This window comes from Squalius cephalus (assembly GCF_949319135.1).
Source record: "Squalius cephalus genome assembly, chromosome: 1".
Classification (NCBI taxonomy): domain Eukaryota; kingdom Metazoa; phylum Chordata; class Actinopteri; order Cypriniformes; family Leuciscidae; genus Squalius; species Squalius cephalus.
The window spans coordinates 13,452,861-13,472,418 of NC_137122.1; the positions used below are offsets into that span (position 1 = coordinate 13,452,861).

Here is a 19,558-nt window from a genome sequence, read left to right on the forward strand (position 1 = left end):
GCGCGCAGCCTCTGCATGGGTTGTACCATGTGAGGGAGTTCTCCCCTCCCCTCCGATAGAGTTGGTTGGGTCCATAGTCCGTCTTTTCCAAAACGTTTTCTCAGGTAGGCTACCGCGGCACCACCGGCGCCTACCGAAAGCTGGGCCGGCCCTACCGTAACGGTACACGTCAGGGAGGATGGATGGGAGGAAGAGGCCAGGAGGTATGGAAGCTTTGTTTCCGCCACAGAATAAAACATTTTAAAAGATAATTGCGACTTTTTATCTCACAATTGCGAGTTTACATCTCGCAATTCTGACTTTATTTCTCAGAATTGCGATATATAAAGTCAAAATTGCGTGAAATAAAGTTGCAATTGCGTGTTATAAAGTCAGAATTGCGAGATATAAATTCAGAATTGTATGAAATAAAGTCGCAATTGCTTATAAAGTCAGAACTGCGTGAAATAAAGTAGCAATTGCTTATAAAATCAGAACTGCAAGATATATAGTCAGAATTGTGTGATATAAAGTCGCAATTGTGTGTTATAAAGTCAGAATTGCGAGATATAAAGTCAGAATTGTGTGAAATAAAGTCGCAATTGCTTCTTATAAAGTCAGAATTGCAAGATATAAAGTCAGAACTGCGTGAAATAAAGTTGCAGTTGCTTATAAAGTCAGTACTGCAAGATATAGAGTCAGAATTGTGATATAAAGTCGCGTTATAAAGTCAGAATTGCGAAATATAAAGTCAGAATTGTGTGAAATAAAGTCGCAATTGCTTCTTATAAAGTCTAAGTGAATTATTATTTAACCTTTACATTATTTGTTAACCCATGGTATTAATACAAACTACACAATAGTAAGAGCTGAACTGTTGCTTCATTTATCCAATTTAGAAAAAGTGCTAATTTGGAATTCCACCATGGAAAAAGTGGGCCGGTCTTGGGCCTGAAACTCCCGAGCTGAAAAGTGGCCCCACTCCGGCCCTGGCTTTAAGTGTCAATTTACAGGAGATCTGAAGACATCAGCATAATAAATGAGGTGAAAACAGGAACTATTGTCATGAAATAAAGAGTGTTTTCAGCAGATCTGTTAATATTGATGAGCCTCAGACTATCAACACTCATTCAACAAGCCATTCAGGATCATCAGCAGATCATCTCACTTTATTCTGAGTGTTTGCTGTTAGAAACACATCATTTGAGTCAGGATACATGATAAAAGACTATTAAACTGCACTCTTAAAAGAGACTGAACCTTTGGGGTTCAAAAAATAACTTTAAAGTGCAAATAACTTCTAACTATAAAAAAGGTACAAAGTTGAACCTATAGGTGCTATAATGATCCACTGATTATTTGGCACATGTTCTCAGTTCATTTTAGAACCTTTGTTGTGGCAGAAGGGTTCATATAAGAACCTGCCTCTGTATATATACTGTATGTCAAGGGAAACTGTGGTATCAGTGGAGTAAGAAGAACAAAGAACTACATCGACCTCAAGGAGAAAATATAGAAATGGTATCAAGTGCAAAAAAAAAAAAAAAAAAACAGAGATGAAGATAATCCATAAAAAACAGCATGAATGTGACATCGGCATATTTATTATGCAATTGAAGAAATGAATTCTAATGCTAAACATGAGAAGATTTTTTCTCAAATGGCTCAGAATCCTCCTGGATGAACACACATCAGCTGACCTTTCTGCTCTACTCCACGAGTATGATGAAACATGGTCAACAGTCTTGAAACTGAAAGACAACAGTTATAAATCTGAACAACATAAAGCTAAACAAACACACCTTGAGAAATGATCTGACGATCTTCAAGCTGCAACTTTTGGTTTGGAGCACATCATGAGGGAGATCGGTCAGATCTATGAATCTTGTTCATCTGTGAAGAAGAACAAGAAAGGCCTGCAGTTTGACTTCTCTTCTCTCCCGAGTCTTGCCGCAGAGATGATGATCTCTGGATTTCCACTGGAGCTGATGGATGGAGATGCTGCTCATGTTCCTGTGATCTGGGTCTCTGCTGTTTTAGATGAACTCATCCAGAAACTGGGACACCAGAGAGTCTTTGTGCTGTCAGTTTTAGGGGTTCAGAGCTCTGGGAAATCCACCATGCTGAACGCCATGTTTGGGCTCCAGTTTGCCGTCAGTGCTGGCAGGTGCACCAGAGGAGCTTTCATGGGAGCTGGTCAGAGTCTCAGACGAGATGAAACCACAGATGAACTTTGACTATATTCTGGTCGTTGATACTGAGGGTCTTCGTGCTCTAGAACTGGCTGGAAGATCAACACAGCATCATGACAATGAATTGGCCACATTTGTTGTTGGTCTTGGAAATCTGACATTAATCAACATCTTTGGAGAAAACCCATCTGAGATGCAGGACGTTCTTCAGATTGTTGTTCAGGCCTTCATGAGGATGAAGAAGGTAAATATGTCTCCCAGCTGTGTGTTTGTGCATCAGAACGTCTGTGTCACAGTGTTGGTTTATGTTTCCTGGTGTCCACTAGAGGTCCTCTTTCCCCACGGTGTCATTCACATTAGGAACTGCATTCCCCACAATCCTTGTCTGCACTCATCACTGTTAATTGCATCCAGCTGTTCCCCATTATGATTGTTAATTTCTGTGTGTATAAATACCCTGCCTGTTTAGTGTTTGTTACGGAGTCCTTGTTTATTGTCACACCACTTCTGAGGTCTGTTTTCTTGCTTGTTCTTGTTTTGTTTCTTGTGTTTGGATAGCCTATTTGGATTTTGACCCCTGCCTGGACTGGATGTATGATTACGGATTACCCTATTAAAATATACTGCTATTGGATCCCCTGTTTCCTGTGTGTGGTAGCGTGACACTCAGACATCACAGCTGGAGAGAAAAACATGGAGGGAAGGAGACGACTGCAGGAGACACTGGATGAAATGACAAAACTCGCTGCTAAAGATGAAGTCTGTGATGCTGAAAGTTTCAGTGATGTCATTAGATTTGATGTTCAGAATGATGTGAAGTATTTTGCTCAGCTCTGGGAGGGAAGCCCACCAATGGCACCACCAAACCCAAACTACTGTGAGAATATACAAGAACTAAAGAAGACTATTATGTCTCATGCCTCAAAAACACATGGAATGATGCTGATAGACCTAAAAAATCGTGTTAAAGATCTCTGGGAGGCTTTACTGAAGGAACGATTCGTCTTCAGCTTCAGAAATTCTCTGGAGATTTCAGCCTACAGGAAACTGGAGACCGAATACAGCAAGTGGTCCTGGAGTCTTCGCAGCGCCATGATGGAAACTGAGAACAAACTACACAACAACATAGACAATGAAACAATTCATGAGGTTGAGGAAACTGATCTTCAAACAGAACTGAAGACGACAAGTGAAGAAGTGAAAAAAATCAATGGCAGAGTTCTTTGAGAAAGACAAAGATAAAGATATAGTGATTCACTGGAAAACATCATTTGAAATCAAAATCAAAGAGCTTCAGGAAAACATTGTGAGAGAATCAAAGAGGAAATTAAACAATATTCTTCAGCAGCGAGACCTGAAGAAAAAGATTGATGCTCAGAAGATAAATCATGAAAACACTCTCCATGAAAAGAGCAAAGAACTTGCCTTGAAACTAAAAGACAAAGACAAAGATGAAGAAACACTGAAGAAAGAGTTTAATTTGTTTTGGGGACAGAGTGTGAAGAAGATCATCAGAGACAATCCTCCAATAAAAGACATTGATGTAATGAGAGATGTGAGAGAAATCATCAGGGACATCTGTGAAAGTGTACCTGTAGATCACTGGAAGGAGAGCAGAGATATATCTATCTATCTATCTATCTATCTATCTATCTATATATATATATATATATATATATATATATATATTAGGCTTGTTGCGATAGTCGGTGTTACCGGTGATACACGGTGTTTAACCCACCTACCGGTCATAGCACTTGACCACCGGCACCGTCACCATCGTGTTGAAGTTTTAGCCTATAGTAATAAAGCACTTAATTCAGTTAGTGACTACGTGCCTTCGTAATTTAGCGTAAGTGGAACGTTCACATATCGCGCCTAAAAACGCATAGAAAACGCTAGGCGCGCCGCGTTCTCCTTTTTCCAAAGCGCTCGGGTGGTTGCGCTCCGGAGGCATCTGTCGTTGCTAAGCTTGGTTCTTGTCACGCGACCTGCGGTGAGCTTGCGGCATTCTGAAAAGTTGAGATGTTTTTATCTCGATGCGGCGCGGACGCGCTTGGAAAAAACGAGCTTCCATTATGAGCGCGCATACCGAGCGCCTACATTTGAAATAACGAACTTGCGCGCGCAAAAGACGCGATATGTGATCAGGCCTTTAAGCAGCAGGTGTCCGATTTCATTTATCATTTGAGGAGAGTGAGGCGAGCTAACTGGCAAATGATGGCGGAAGATCTGGTTTCAAAGAGAAATGCAAACGTGAGTTTAATTTTTATATTGTTTTTGTTTTGTTTTTTTTTGTTTTTTTTTGCACTTAAGTGTCCAGTGATTATTCGGGTAGGCTACCTTATTTAACGAAGTTTTTGATGTTTGTTCATTTCATATTCGATGGTTGTGCGGTGTTTTTTTTTTTTGCTGAAAAAGGCAGGCACTTTATTTAACGAATAGTGATTTTTTTAATATAATTTCTTGTTTGATACTTGCACGATGTGTGCAGTGGTTCGTTTTAATAAATGCACTTTAAAGGTGTTTCATAAGTGCTTTTGTTTAGTTTTTACATGGTGTGTTAAGTTATTATTCATTTTGCAGTAAAGATGTGTGTAATACAAGCGAGTGTCTTATTGTTTTGTGTATTTTTATTAAGAATAAAATAAATTAACCCATGATTAATTCAAACAAATGCTACTGAATTGCCGCTAATTAAAGTGAAAGTAAAATTGAGACGTGTGCACGTCCGCATTTTCGGCCACCCGAAATCCCTGACACGCAACCCCGGTGACACCGGGATTACCGGTTTTTTTACACGTCGATTAACCGGTGGAAAAAATCCGTCACCGCAACATCCCTAATATATATATATATATATATATATATATATATATATATATATATATATATATATATATTGATACAGATATAGGCCTAATCTATTGAAACGTTGGGCTATAAATTAATTACTCTTGGATTCTTCTAGCAAAAATGACAGTAGTAATATATCAATTATGCATAACAATAATACTGTTCTGATTAGCCTACTATTTTTTTATATTTGTTTTTATATATTAACAGTAGGCTAATAACATGCATAGCCTACCTATTATTATTATTATTATTAAAAGTTTTGAAAATTGTAACAATGTATTTGTTTCCACAAAAAAATCAGAACACATAAATGTTTAGCCACTTTAATTGTAACAATACTAATTAATAACAATACATTAATAATTTAATTATGATAATATAATGAGTGTAGTGAGCTCATTTTGTGACTCTTCTATCGACAGTAAGATCACAAAATTGATTGTATTCAGAACATTGAAAAAAGGTAAGAAAAAAATAAGAACAATTTGTGGTTTATATTTGTTTTGTTTGTTTTTACCTCTACCTCCTCATTTTTATTTTAGTAACAATAAGGTAATAAAAGGTATTTTTAGTTGGCTTATGGATATAAGGCCTAAGCTATATTCTTTTAAATTATTTACATCAGTGGTTCTCAACTAAAATGTATTACTAATTCTAGCTAATTAACGTTATTCAGTTTCATTTTAATTTCTAGTTAAAATAAAGAAATATATAAAACTAAATTGACGATTTTAATCAAACTCCCTAGTGTTATTTTTGCGCAATTGCTCAGGGAAAATTACTCCATAGAGCCATCTAACGTACAACCAGTATAACTGTTTTGAACGCAGAAAACTTAACGGTATAACGTTATACATGTATATAATTGGCTGTATTACACATTTTTTAGGGATAGTTCATCGGGATGGCGAAAAGACCGTCCGTTCTGCTGCATTCTCCTACATCGCCACACTGAAAGTCAGGAATCTGTTTTTACCGGTCAAACACAGTAGAATGGGACAACATACTGTATAGGAAAACATTCCTTTTCTTATTATACCCATAGCAAGGGATTGTTAAAGATGATTGCAATATCAACACCGAAACCTAAAGACGGAAGGAGACGTACATTAACATATTCTCCTCAGTGCATGTTTCAGCAGCTGTGCCTAGACTGTACATTATATACTTTAATATCTCTAGTTCAACATAATTCTGTTCAGTTCATAAGCTGTCAGATGAGACCAAACATGTTAGGACACATCCATAGTATGTTGTGGGAAGAAGCATGTTTGTCCTGTGAAGCAAATGGCACAGATTTGTGTTAGAGGTGTGAGAGACACATCAGTCCTCACACTGCATAATGACAATCCCCCTCGCATCAGATTCACAGCATTAGCATACTGTGATGATGAGGCCATTGACCCTCATTTAATTCACATGAATACTTTTAAAGTGACAACTGCTGTACTAGGGGAGTAAATGGGCTAGTTATACCCATATTTCACGTAAAAAGTTCCTGTTTTCACCTCATTTATTATGCTGATATTTTCAGATCTCCAGTAAATTGCCACTTAAAGCTCATTTCATTGGCGCCAACAGGCTGAGGTATTTATTTATTAAATGGTTAGTTCACCTAAAAACTTAAATTCTGTCAGTAATTACTCTCCCTAATGTTGTTCCAACCCCTTAAGACTTTCGTTCATCTTCGGAACACAAATTAAGATATTTTTTTGAGAGCTGTCTCACTTCTCCATAGGCTAAAGTTAGTAAATACATTGTTGAAATAGTCCAAGTGACTACAATGGCTCAACCATAAGTTTATTGAGTGACGAGAATACTTTTTGTGCGCAGAAAAAACAAAAAACAGTTGTGTATTAACATCAGTTACTTTACAGACAAACTGAAATAAATGCTTATATGTGATATAAGTATAAAAACAAACACAGTAACTGATATATTTTATTTTTATTTTGGGCAGATCAGCTCCTCCCACTAAAATTTACTATAATTGAAGCCCCTCCCATAGCAATTACATCATCAGTGAAGCTCCTCCCACTGCAATTCCCCAATAAATGCTGGAATATTCCCATCAGCTACAAGTGAAGACGAGCATCAGAGCATCAGGAAGAGCTGAAATCTGCAAAGACTGAGTTTATTAAAGAGGACAGTGAGAACATGAGTGATCCAGAACCCTGCAGAATGAAACACACTGAAGATCCTGAAGAACAAAGAGGTTGGTGTTTATTCTTCATTCATTCATGATGCTGAAGAACATTCATGTTAGAAACATTCAAGCACTTCATCACTTTTAGATAAACAGTTCAACTATGAAATGGGTAAATTTTTTATTGTTTGTTGGTCTTCAACAAATGGTCAGTAGTGGGAGGTTTATACACTTTTATACTGTTTGTCAACATCAGGTCAAACTAAATAGTCTAGCTATGTAACATTTATAAGCAACAATGTTGCCAATATGTTTGACATTTTTCAATATAGTTATCATTATAATTACATTAACAATTAACAGAGTAAACCACAAACGATAACAAGTAAATTAAGGGTTGTAAGCATAACTTAAGCAAAACTTGACTCATTTTAAAAACAGAGCATTTCTTAAAATTGTGACACAGGAAGTGACATCATCTGGGCTCTTTCTGCTGCATGATGGGAGGACAAGAAAATAATCTCAATCCATTGTCTCTGTTTTTACACAAGCTGTACAGTGTTGATCACATTCATCAACTCTGTTACCAAAGTTATTATAAGAAGAATTATCTCAATAAATATGACACTTATATTATTTATAAGAAATACAACCTTATCAGTAACTATAAGGGAAATCATGTCAGAAGTAACAGGGTTGAGTGACACATGTAGGACACAGATAATGCTAATAAAAATTGCTAATTTAAAACTAGTTAAAGTTGTGGTCACTCTTGACTTTCAGTATGTGGAATTTCTATGGACACTGTAAACTTAAATGATAGTTCACCGATTAGCATTAAGTTTTGTATCAGTAGAAAACCTGCTTATTACCGTGGGATTTTTCTATATTGTTTTAAAAAATAAAAATTTCAAGATCGGTGTACCTCATTCTTGATAATATTATGTAGCAGTTGTCTTACATCATTTTTATGTCTTTTGTACTGAAAATAAAAATTCAATTTTCTCTTTCATGTCAGACCTGATTGAAGAGAGTGAAGAACTGAGTGAAGTGAAGGAGGAACATCATGTCAAACCTGGAGAAAAACCTTTGAGTCGCTCAAAGACTAAAAAGACATTTTTAAAGAAAAGAAGAGCCAAGAAATCTACAACCTGCACTCAGTGTGGAAAGAGTTTCCCAAGCAAACATAATCTTGAGATTCACATGAGAGTTCACACTGGAGAGAAGCCGTTCTCATGCGATCAATGTGGGAAAGATTTCAGTCAATCTTCATCCCTTAATGTTCACATGAGGATCCACACTGGAGAGAAGCCGTTCTCATGTGATCAATGCGGCAAAACATTTCTTAGTGCATCAGTCCTGAAGTCACACCTGACAGTTCATATGAAGGAGAAGCCGCACTCATGTTCTGTGTGTGGAAAGAGTTTTTCAGTGCTGCGATATTTACATGCACATCAGAAAAGTCATGCTGATGTGAGAGAGTACATGTGCTTTGAGTGTGAGAAGACTTTTACTACAGCAACCAGTTTAAAACTGCATCAGAGAATTCACACTGGAGAAAAACCTTACAAGTGTTCACACTGTGACAAGAGATTCAGTCGATCAACACATCTGAAAACACATGAGAGGATCCACAGCATAAAGAAGTTGCACACGTGTGATCAGTGCGGAATTATTTTCTCTATTAAATGTCACCTGAAGCGACACATGAAGAACCATGTGTAACATGTGTAACCATCTAACACAGTCTGAGATCACGGTAAGTAGTTCATCTTTATGTGCTGAGAAACAAGTCTGTGTAAGTTAGTTTCCCAACAGCCACGATGAGCGAGAGCACATTTTGCTGGTTGATTGGTATCTACTAACTCATGTTCACACCAACACGAAAGTTCAGTCTGATTTTCACATGCAATTTGTCTGTTCAGACCAATGCAAAAAATAGCAGTAGATGCAAATTCACTCTCTCACTGTAGGTGGCGCTCCTGGAAAAGCAGAAATAAAGCACTATACGAAGCAGCGCAGCACAACTTTCTGTTCCTGACATTGACTTGTTATGGAGAAGAATGTCAAACAGTGTTTTCATGTTTTCAAACATCCGTTCAGAATTTTGTATTTGCTATGGGGATTATTAAGATACACAGATGAGATGCTTCAAGATTATTTCTGTTAATCAAGTATATTTTTGTTTTTATGTGTACACAAGGGTCCGCATACAGTGCATGTGATACAAAATCAAACAGTATAGAACGTGCGCCACCTGATTTAACGTTGCCATGCAGGTCGCACATTGAATTGCATTGTTTAGCAGTAATCAGTTGTTCCACAAGGTGGCAGCACTGGCCTGGGCTGTTTATTCCCAGTATAAAACCAAGGGGGTAATCCAGCATCCGGAAAGCGTACCTTCTATATTATAACTTTACATCTGAGGCGTTTAAAGACTCTATTTGTCAATTATTTATTTCTAAAGAAACACGACAATGTATAAAAGGCTCCATTACCTTGTATCTTACGCTATGGCCCCGTAGAAGCTGTTTTTGTAAAAGTAGGCTAACGATTGTGTCATAACCACGCGACTCTCTGTCACACAGTAGAGAAATTACCGCATAGACAGGAGGAGAAGCTCGCAGGCAATCGGGGGGGACGTGGAGGCAAAATAATTTATCAGAATACTTACCAAAAGTAGCTCATGGACAGCTCCTACTCACACTCGCCGTCTCTGCAAGATTCGGAGGGAATGATTCAGATTTCTCTCGGCACAGCTACTAGAAGACTTACAACTGTCAGACGGGTTGCTCACATCACATCTATGTCGTCAAGCTCAGTTTGAGTCTGCGCAGTACGCTCGGCCATCAGGAAGTGAGTGCTTCTAGTGGACTTCACTTTTCTCCGTTGAAGTCTATGGGGTCGCTGTGTCCATTTATTTTACTGTCTATGTATAAAACCAAACTAAGGTAAGGAACAACAACAACAACAGACGCCTGCATTGACAAGCGAGGGGGTCAAGAGATAGGTGTAACTTTAGTTTAAAAGATTACAAAACATGGTTTCACTTTATTTTGATGGTCCCTTTAACACATTATGTTGACTATAAGTAATGTTGTACCTTCATGTCTTACTAACTCTCATTAGAGTGTTAGTAGATTATTGGTAGAGTCAGGAGAATGTCTTGAACGTCACTTTAAACTGCATGAGTAAGCCATGATTAGCTGGTTGTTTGCATAAAATATTCCATAGAAACTCACTTGATTTAATCTGTCTTTTAGACCTGATGGACGTGATCAAGAAAGAAAAATCTGTCTCCTGCAAAGAATCATGCAAAATGGGAGAGGGACGATTTAATGTTAATAAAATTCCCAGTTATTAATTTTATGTGTCAGAATGTGTTTTTCTTGTTTTTAATTTCACCACTGTAAGTTTAACCACCGTGCACCTCTTCCCTGGATGTGCTGAATCTGTGAAACACGAGTCTGAGGGGATAGAGAAGTGGAGGTGGAAGCAAATGCATAGGCAGAGACAGACTTGTGCTTCCATTGGTAAAATAATTAGCCAATCACCATTGAGTATTTCACTTTCAGCAATTATGAGTATTGAGAACATGTTATTTACAGAATTTTTGAATTTGTAAAATATATTTATATTTTACTTTAGTTGGGAATGAGATATTGACAGTCTTTTTTGTGTTATGGTAATTTTATGGTGATTGTTTCTATTATTTATATTTTCAAAATGGTATTTACATTTGTTCTTTAAATGTACACATTTCTGAAAGAAACATATTTTTCATTTTCAGGCATTAAGTTTGTTTTTGCTAGTGACATTTAAGGGATTAAATTAAATAATTACAACAATTTGTATGACAATTAATCGCCAAAGCCCTAAAACAGACAATTAATCGCCACAATCGCAATTATTTATTAGACAATTAATCGTCAGCCAAATGTCATAATCGTGACAGCCCTAGTCCCTGCTTGATATACAGTCAACCACTGATGAACATATTCGGTTTTGATAAAAAAAATAAAATAAAATAAACAATACGAGTGCGAATTAGAACCCGTAACTTCTGACACGCTTGGCAAAAGCTCTAACCACTAGACCAGGGCTATTCAATTGGCGGCCCGACGGCACCAACCTCCCTCCTCCTCTTTTCCTGGCGGTGCGGCTAATTCAGTATGATACTCGCTCCGATTGACCTGAGAAACGTTTTACGTGCGAATATTTCAGCAGTTATTATATGTGTCCCGAATTTATGTCGACTGAACCAGCGATACCAATCATTCGTGAATGAATCATTATTTTGGTTCGATTCTAAACTCGCTTGCATAATGATTCATTCGGACCGCTCCGTCACTGAATCATCTGAAGCGGTTTCTTGTTCAGTAGCCTACAGTATAACAACAAATAGCGATGTTTTCAGTTGTTTCACTAGTTGTTTCAGCACGGCCCAGCACGGAGTTGCGTTTACTCCCGGTCCCGGACACTATATTAAACAGCGTTGCGACAAAGCGTTTCAGTTCGACAGAAAACTCTCTTTTACAAACCACAAAGCACTCGATGATTTAATTAGTATTAAATCGGATGAAACAGCCTCGACATTCCCAACCAGTCTGATGAGGAAAGCAGGAGAAACATTGTGGCATGAACGAAATTAGAAGACTTTAAATCCCCTAATCACCCTTACAAACTTTTACCATGAATGTACTGTAGTAATTTAACATGGTTGGGGAGAAATGTGCAATATTTATATTGAATACTATGTAGTAATAAATAAATATAGTAAATATATATACTATAATATTATATAGCCTAGTATAATAGTAAATATAGTGATTTATATGGCATTAGTTTTATTAGGTGGGTAGAGGAATATATTTAATGCTTGTTATGAATGTCAGCTTCTTTGTAAAGGTGCGTATAGTTTTTAACTTGTGTTTAGGCATTTTTTATACAAGCGAGTAGCCTGTGGTTAACAAGTCTCACTGTCAGAATATTTTCATTTAAGCATAACAATTATAAATAAAATAATTATTATTTCTCACCAACAGCTATAAGTTTGTATAAATCATTTATTTGTTCCAAGGAAAATAGTTTTTTTATTTATTATGGTTTTATAGATTTGCATACTGTTGGGTACCACATTTCCAAGTAAATACCACACTTTTTTAGGGTTACTTTAACTTATTTATTGAAACTGTTATGTTTCAATAAATAAGCTAAACCCCCAAACCAATCCACCGGCCCACCTCAACTTTTCGATTTGATAATGCGGCCCTAGAATGAAACTAATTGAATAGCCCTGCACTAGACCATTGAAGAAGCCTGTAACTATATGTAAGCTATGTAACATAGCCTATGTTAGTACTAGTAGATCTCATTAAATGACAAATGTACCCAAAATGACCCAATGTACTATTGAAATTGATTTGATCGTAATGTTGTTTTTTTTCCCCAGAACATTGTTATTGTACACGTGTTTTGCACATATCTGATTTGGCAAACGTAATGAAAGCGGAATGAAACTGCCCTAGTCATTATTTTATGCTTCACAGACCGTTTATCTAGCGACACTGTTTCTACACAGCGCTAAGAAATCCAGTAAAGAAAGTTTAATGCGTAGGCCTATTTGGCATGCTGTCCGGAGGGAGGGCTCCGAGTGTTTAGGACTAGAAGTGTGGAGAAGGGGTGGTGGGGGGATGCTGCAAACTGTCAATGAATTGAGGTGAGACTGCTGGGCGTATATATACCTCTTACATTGATTGCTGAGTGCTCTCCACTTGTGTTAATTATCTGAACGTGCTCCTCCCGAACTTTGTTAATAAAACCTCATATGTTGATCTACCTCAAAGTTCGCCTTGATTGTTCTACATTTACACTTTTGCATTGCACACATTTTGAGTTCAAGAGTTTCTTTAACACTTACTTCTTTATCTTAATATAAGACATAAAGAAGATATTTTTGTGTACATTTTATTTTTGACGGCTAAAACTAATATAATTTGTTGTTTGCCTTAATAATGTGGATAAAAAATAAAAATAAAAACTTTGGTTTAAATTCAAACTTTTCTACTCGTCTTAAAAAAAAAAGGGTTATAAAAAATTTAAATAATTATCGACACCGAACGATTTGAAACATAACGTGATAAATTGTTTAGCTATATCCAGAGGTGGGCACAAATACATCAAAAACTATTTTGTTACAAACTACAAATACTGGCTCATGAAATGAAACAAAATAAAATACAAAATACTGATGTGAAAAATGTATTTAAATAAAATACAAGTAGTATTTTGAAAATACAAAAATACTCCCACAATAATCTTAAAGTCCCCGTGAACCGGAAGTTGCAAACGACTTTTCTCCAGTGCTGTGACGTATTTCCCAGTGAAAAGGAATATTGAACAGAGGGCAGGGTTTTACTCTAGCGCTCCTCCTCTCCATCTCTGCTCATAGCAGACTAACGGTTTGAGGGGAGTGGTTAAGCGTTGCCCAAACCAATTCCTCAAACCTACGTCATCAGAGAAGGTCCTCCAATGCAGAGGGGAGGGGCATTTTCAGATTTTGATTAAAGATTACCATGGTAAAACATTTTTTTTTTAAATATTTTCTTGCACGGATTAATTGTTCACCACAAGACTAGTAATATGCGCTAACAAAGTAAATAGGGTCAATTTTGATTTCATGGGGACTTTAAGTCTTCTTTTTTTATTACTGAAAGGTCAATAACACAAATAGTAGCAATAACACAAATATGAGAAATGTGTAAATTCAAAATGGCGAAGTAGCAAAATAAAAAAGCATGGGCATTTCACTAAATCTCTACAGGGCCTCAAATAGCTCCCTCTGACGTAAATGGCATGTATAGCTAAGTTCACATCAATGGTGTGGTAGGCTGCCCATAATAGCAAAACATGTTTGATGTAGGCTACATAGCCATATTATCACAATTACTCTACTCGTGCCTTAAAGGGATACTCCACTTTTTTTTGGAAATAGGTTCATTTTACAACTCCCCCAGAGTTAAACAGTTGAGTTTTACCCTTTTCGAATCCATTCAGCCGATCTCCGGGTCTGGCGGTCCCACTTTTAGCATAGCTTAGCATAGATCATTGAATCGGACGAGACCATTAGCATCTCTCTCAAAAAAATGACCAAAGAGTTTAGATATTTTTCCTATTTAAAACTTGACTCTTATGTAGTTACATTGTGTTCTAAGACCAATGGAAAATTAAAAGTTGCGATTTTCTAGGCTGATATGGCTAGGAACTATACTCTCATTCCTGCGTGATAATAGAGATAATAGGTCTAATAGAGCTGGTAAGTCCCGCCCCTTCCGCTATCCCCACTGGACCTCTAGGTTGAAAAATCGTCAATGCAAGTGAATGGGAGAAAATAATTATTTTCTGGTCCCGTTTGAATTGTGCCATGAATGTGAACATATGTTGTCTGTGAATTTAAAAAGAATGCTACAATTTAGCGGGTAGAAGTTTGATACGGTTAGACTTTGTGTGAGAGCACTTTGTGGACTACAACTCTTCGTGCTTTCGACGTGTTTGAAAGTCACCAGCACTCGCACACGGACACTAGCTCACGGATCCCGCTAAACATGGCTGTGTCTTTGGTGCACTTCACCGCCTTCTTTCAGGGAGAGGACACAATCATTGAGGTTGGCGAAAACCACGGGTAAGTCAACTTTATGGGGTGACGTCACATAGGCGACATGTAGTCTTTCTCGTTATGTCTTTTCCACAACTGCTAGCCGAAGAAACATACCATATACTGTCAAACTCGTAACATGAAAGATTATATAAAAAATTCACAGACAACATATGTTATATATATATATATATATATATATATATATATATATATATATATATATATATACGCGCTATGCCATCACAAGGGTCCAGAACATGGATTCCGTGTTCAATCTGTTTTTTACGGAGGAGATGATTGACCTCATTGTCAGCATGACTTGCGTCAACACATACATGTTTGTACAGTCATACAAACATGTATGACTATGCCTTGTGATGGCATAGCGCGTCGGCCCTGGAGTCACGCCTCTGGCAGGCTGAAGAAAGAGAGTTGTCTCCGCGTTAGTGGAAAACCACACTTCGCCGTTTCTCCCAATCCACCCAGATCCAGGATCCTCCGAATCCTCCTCGCCTTCAGTGGAAGCTAGAGAGGATGATGAGGGTGCCACATCCAATTCAGGATCTGACTCTCCTGAGTCTGTGGTGTCAGAGGGAGAAGACGATACATCCTGCAGCTCGCTGGAAGGGTCAGGCTGCATAATCATCTCTAAAACTTCACTACAAGTCAAGCCCTTTCTCATGTTGCTTGCTGCTCTTCTCACCATCAAATGACCAGCAGGCTTGCATGCACGCGTTTAAATCCACTTGCTTTGTTTTTGTTTAGTCTGCATTTCTCACCATCAAAAGGCAGCAAGATGCATAAATACACTTACTTTGTTTTTGTTTACTCCATGTAGTTCTGAGAGCTGAGGTGCATATTTTGATTTTCTCAGACGCATCAAGGTGAGTTCACACACACACACACACACACACACACACACACACACACACACACTTTATTATGCTATTATACTCCTTATAAACTCCGTATAACTCCATGTAAAAGCCAGAAACTAAGCTTTTTTTTTGCCCAGGCCTATCTAAAGGGTTAATGGTTCCACCTGGTTATCAACAGTAAAAATTACAAATTTTACCTCTTCCCAACAGGGAAAACCACCAACAATCAAAAATGCATGATTATATGGTGTCATGGCTTTGCAATCAAAAAATGTGGTTATAATGGAAGTCAATGGGGCAAAAACAGCCACGAACAGTAAATGAGGGAGAAAAAGTTAAAATCTGATGCTGCACAAAAACTAACAATGCATCAAAACCAATGTTGTTTCTAATCTTTGACATGTCCAAGACTGTGATAAAAGGTAAAAAAAATCCAGTCCACAATCACATTTTATATTGAAAATGAGTAATTTTGTGGTTTTTTTTTTTTTCAAATCAGTGACATAATTTACGAATTTGGCTATTAAAGAGTTAAAATCCTGAATTTTTTTTAAACATTTAATATTTTTGAGCAGGACTGAGGTTGATTAATAGATTCATGCAAAAAAAAAATGAAAAAATTTTTTATCTGATACATTTTTACAGCAGTTTAAAGTAGTGGCTGTTTTCAGCCACGAAACATAACGAAAGGTTGTAACTTGAAACAATGCACAAGGGTTAAGTGTTAAACTGCAATTCTGAGCATTTTCCCTGGTTACATGTCTTTGGGTTTATTTGGATTTCTTGCCCCGTTCCCTGGATTACTCTTTTGCCTCTGGTCCCTGCCTGTTTTGTTTGTTTCTTTGTTGGTTTGTTTGGACTGCCTACCTGTGTTTTGACCTTTTGCCTGTACACTGGATTACGCCTCTGGATTACCCACAATAAAGCTGCATTTGGATCTTACCTTTGAGTCTCGGAGCAGTTTTGTGACAACAGACTTCGCCACACCTAGATCCAGCAGCTATGACCTCCAGGAATCCAGCAGTACGGATTTTGCCTGAGCTTCCCAGCATGAGCCGGGAGTTCGCTGGACAGATCGCGGCCTTGGCCCTGGATAGCTTCGGTCTGTTCCAGTACACCTGGGGGTTTGTTCCTCTCGCTGCTCCTTGCTCTCTGGGTGACAAGGCAATTAAGTTGTGTTACCGGCTGGGGGCTAAGGAGGTCGACCCGAGGGAGCTCCCCGATCTCTCCGGTCTGGATTGGAGAGAGGCACTCTCCAGATGTCTGGAGAGCTTCCTTCCGTGGCACGCCATGTCACCGTCTGCACTTCACGCCAGTCCAGCCGAGCCTGCACTTCACGCCAGTCCAGCTGAGCCCGCACTTCATGCCAAATCTGCCGAAGCCAAGGCAGTATGCGTCATGCCCGCCACCCCTGTGTTACACCTGGCTCAAAGATGCAACATAAAGGGAGAAGACATGGCGGAATCACATTTTAACATAATATTTATTACAACAAAACACAATGACACATAATTGGAGCATGGCTCTGGCAAACTGCTCGAGCAACAAAAGAGCAGCCGCCCCAACAAACTCTCGCACCAGGTTTAAATAACAGCCAAGACAAGCATCAGGTGTACTCCAATCACGCCTCAATCACAGAACCTGCCAATGAAAAGAAAGAAACCAAAACACCCAAACCAACACAATCCTAACACCTGAGACTGAGAGCATCATGCCTGCCACGCCTGAGACAGCAAGCGACATGCCCGCCAAGCTAGAGCCTTCACCGCTGGTCTCGTCCAGCACAGAGCCCTCTTCACCGCTGGTCCCGTCCAGCACAGAGCCTTCACTGCTGGTCCCGTCCAGCACAGAGCCCTCTTCGCCGCTGGTTCTGCCCAGTTCAGAGCCCTCTTCGCCACTGGTTCCGTCAAGTTCTGAGCCCTCTTCATCGCTGGTCCTGTCCAGCTCAAAGCCCTCTTCATCGCTGGTCCTAACCAGCTCAGAGTCCTCTTCGCCGCTGGTCCTACCCAGCTCAAAGCCCTCGCTGCTGCTGGTCCCGTCAAGCTCAGAGCGCGTCTCCGTACAAGATGGCCACCGCCAAGCCAGTGTCTCAGGACAAGCTGGTCTCTGCCGAGCCAGTGTCTTCGGACAAGACGGCCACCACTGAGCCAGTGTCTTCAGACGAGATGACCACCGCCACGTCGCCTGAGCCCTAAGCAGAGATGGCCGCCGACACGGTGTCTGTTCCTGAGCCGGTGTCTGTTACTGTTCCTGAGCCGGTGTCTGTTCCTGTTCCTGAGCCGGTGTCTGTTCCTGTTCCTGAGCCGGTGTCTGTTCCTGTTCCTGAGCCGGCGTCTGTTCCTGTGCCATGGTCGCCGGCAGGGTCGTCTCCTCCCTGGCCTCCTGAAGGGTCGTATCCTCCCTGGCCTCCTGAAGGGTCGTCTCCTCCCTGGTCGCCTGCACAGCCTGATCCGACCTGGTCGCCTACACAGCCTGATCCGCCCTGGTCGCCTGCACAGCCTGATCCACCCTGGCCTCCCGTCTTGCCGCAGTCTCCAGGTCGTTATCCACTCCACAGGCCTGGCCCTCCATCCCACCCCCGGGTCCACCTCCCTCCTGGACAGTGTTAGGAGCGTCTGGAATCCGCTCCTTAAAGGGGGGGCGGGTGTAACGGTCACCAGCTGGAGTGCCCTTGAGAGCCACCAGAGGGCACTCCACATAAGACTATTATCACTCACAAACTACATTTCCCATTACTCACTGCCCGGACTTATCATCATTTATCACTGATCACATTCACCTGTACCTCATTCACTGATTGCATTCACCTGTGTCTCATCATCCTGTTAGTCTCAGTCTATTTATACCATGTTCATTCATTCACTCACCGTGAAGTCTTGTTTAAGTGTTACCCTGCAATTCTGAGCATTTTCCCTGGTTACTTGTCTTTTGGTTTATTTAGATTTCTTGCCCCGTTCCCTGGATTACTCTTTTGCCTCTGGTCCCTGCCTGTTTTGTTTGTTTCTTTGTTGGTTTGTTTGGACTGCCTACCTGTGTTTTGACCTTTTGCCTGTACACTAAATTATGCCTCTGGATTACCCACAATAAAGCTGCATTTGGATCTTACCTTTGAGTCTCGGAGCAGTTTCATGACAGCGGGTCTAAAACTGCAGTGTCCGTCAACAGTCGTGGGAGGAGCTTGAGCTAATATATGTCACTTTGCCCCGAATCTGAGAACAACTTCTTCTGAGACAGTGCTTATGATTTCTGGGAAATAAAAAAATAAAAAAGCACTGGGTGTATTTCTATCATTATAATAGGTGCCCTTTAGCAATTATGCAGCATTGCCATACATTTAGCACCAGCTTTAAGATTGATATTTAATTAATTTTACTAAAAACATTGTAATTATTAGTGGGCGGTCGCACAGCGTTTCATTCCATTGATTTCCGGTGCGAGGAAAGTTCGACCTGCAAATTATTATCAAGTTAAGGAGTGTGACCAATAGAAGTTAATTCACATATTGGGTGTAGAATATATTTACCATAATATCGTAACTGTTGTTTTAACGATGTGTGAGCAGACATTATTGAGGACGTCACTCACACAAAAACAAACAAAAATACATCTTGAGAGTCCAAACGAAGTCTTGATTTAGTTTTTGGGGTGTTCTAAAATAAGTTTTCATGCTTGTTTGCTCAAAAAACACATATTTACATTCTTACAGCTCCTCTCTCCCCAAACTGTCTCTAACGCGGTTTATTTCTGTATTCGATGAAGCCCCTCTTTCTGAAACATGAAATGTGCTGTGATTGGTCAGTTGGCCCACTGTGTTGTAATTAGCACCACTTATCGCATGTTCGGGAAA

The 19,558-nt window shown here is 39.3% G+C and overlaps 1 pseudogene across 1 annotated transcript; it reads left to right on the forward strand.

Moving 5' to 3' along the window:
• Positions 1-1,619: 1,619 nt before the first annotated feature.
• LOC307165997 (interferon-induced very large GTPase 1-like) lies at positions 1,620-15,546 on the forward strand (annotated as a pseudogene). Its single transcript has 4 exons — positions 1,620-2,458; positions 2,842-3,360; positions 3,461-3,751; positions 15,320-15,546. The product of its transcript is annotated as an interferon-induced very large GTPase 1-like (transcript).
• Positions 15,547-19,558: the final 4,012 nt, after the last annotated feature.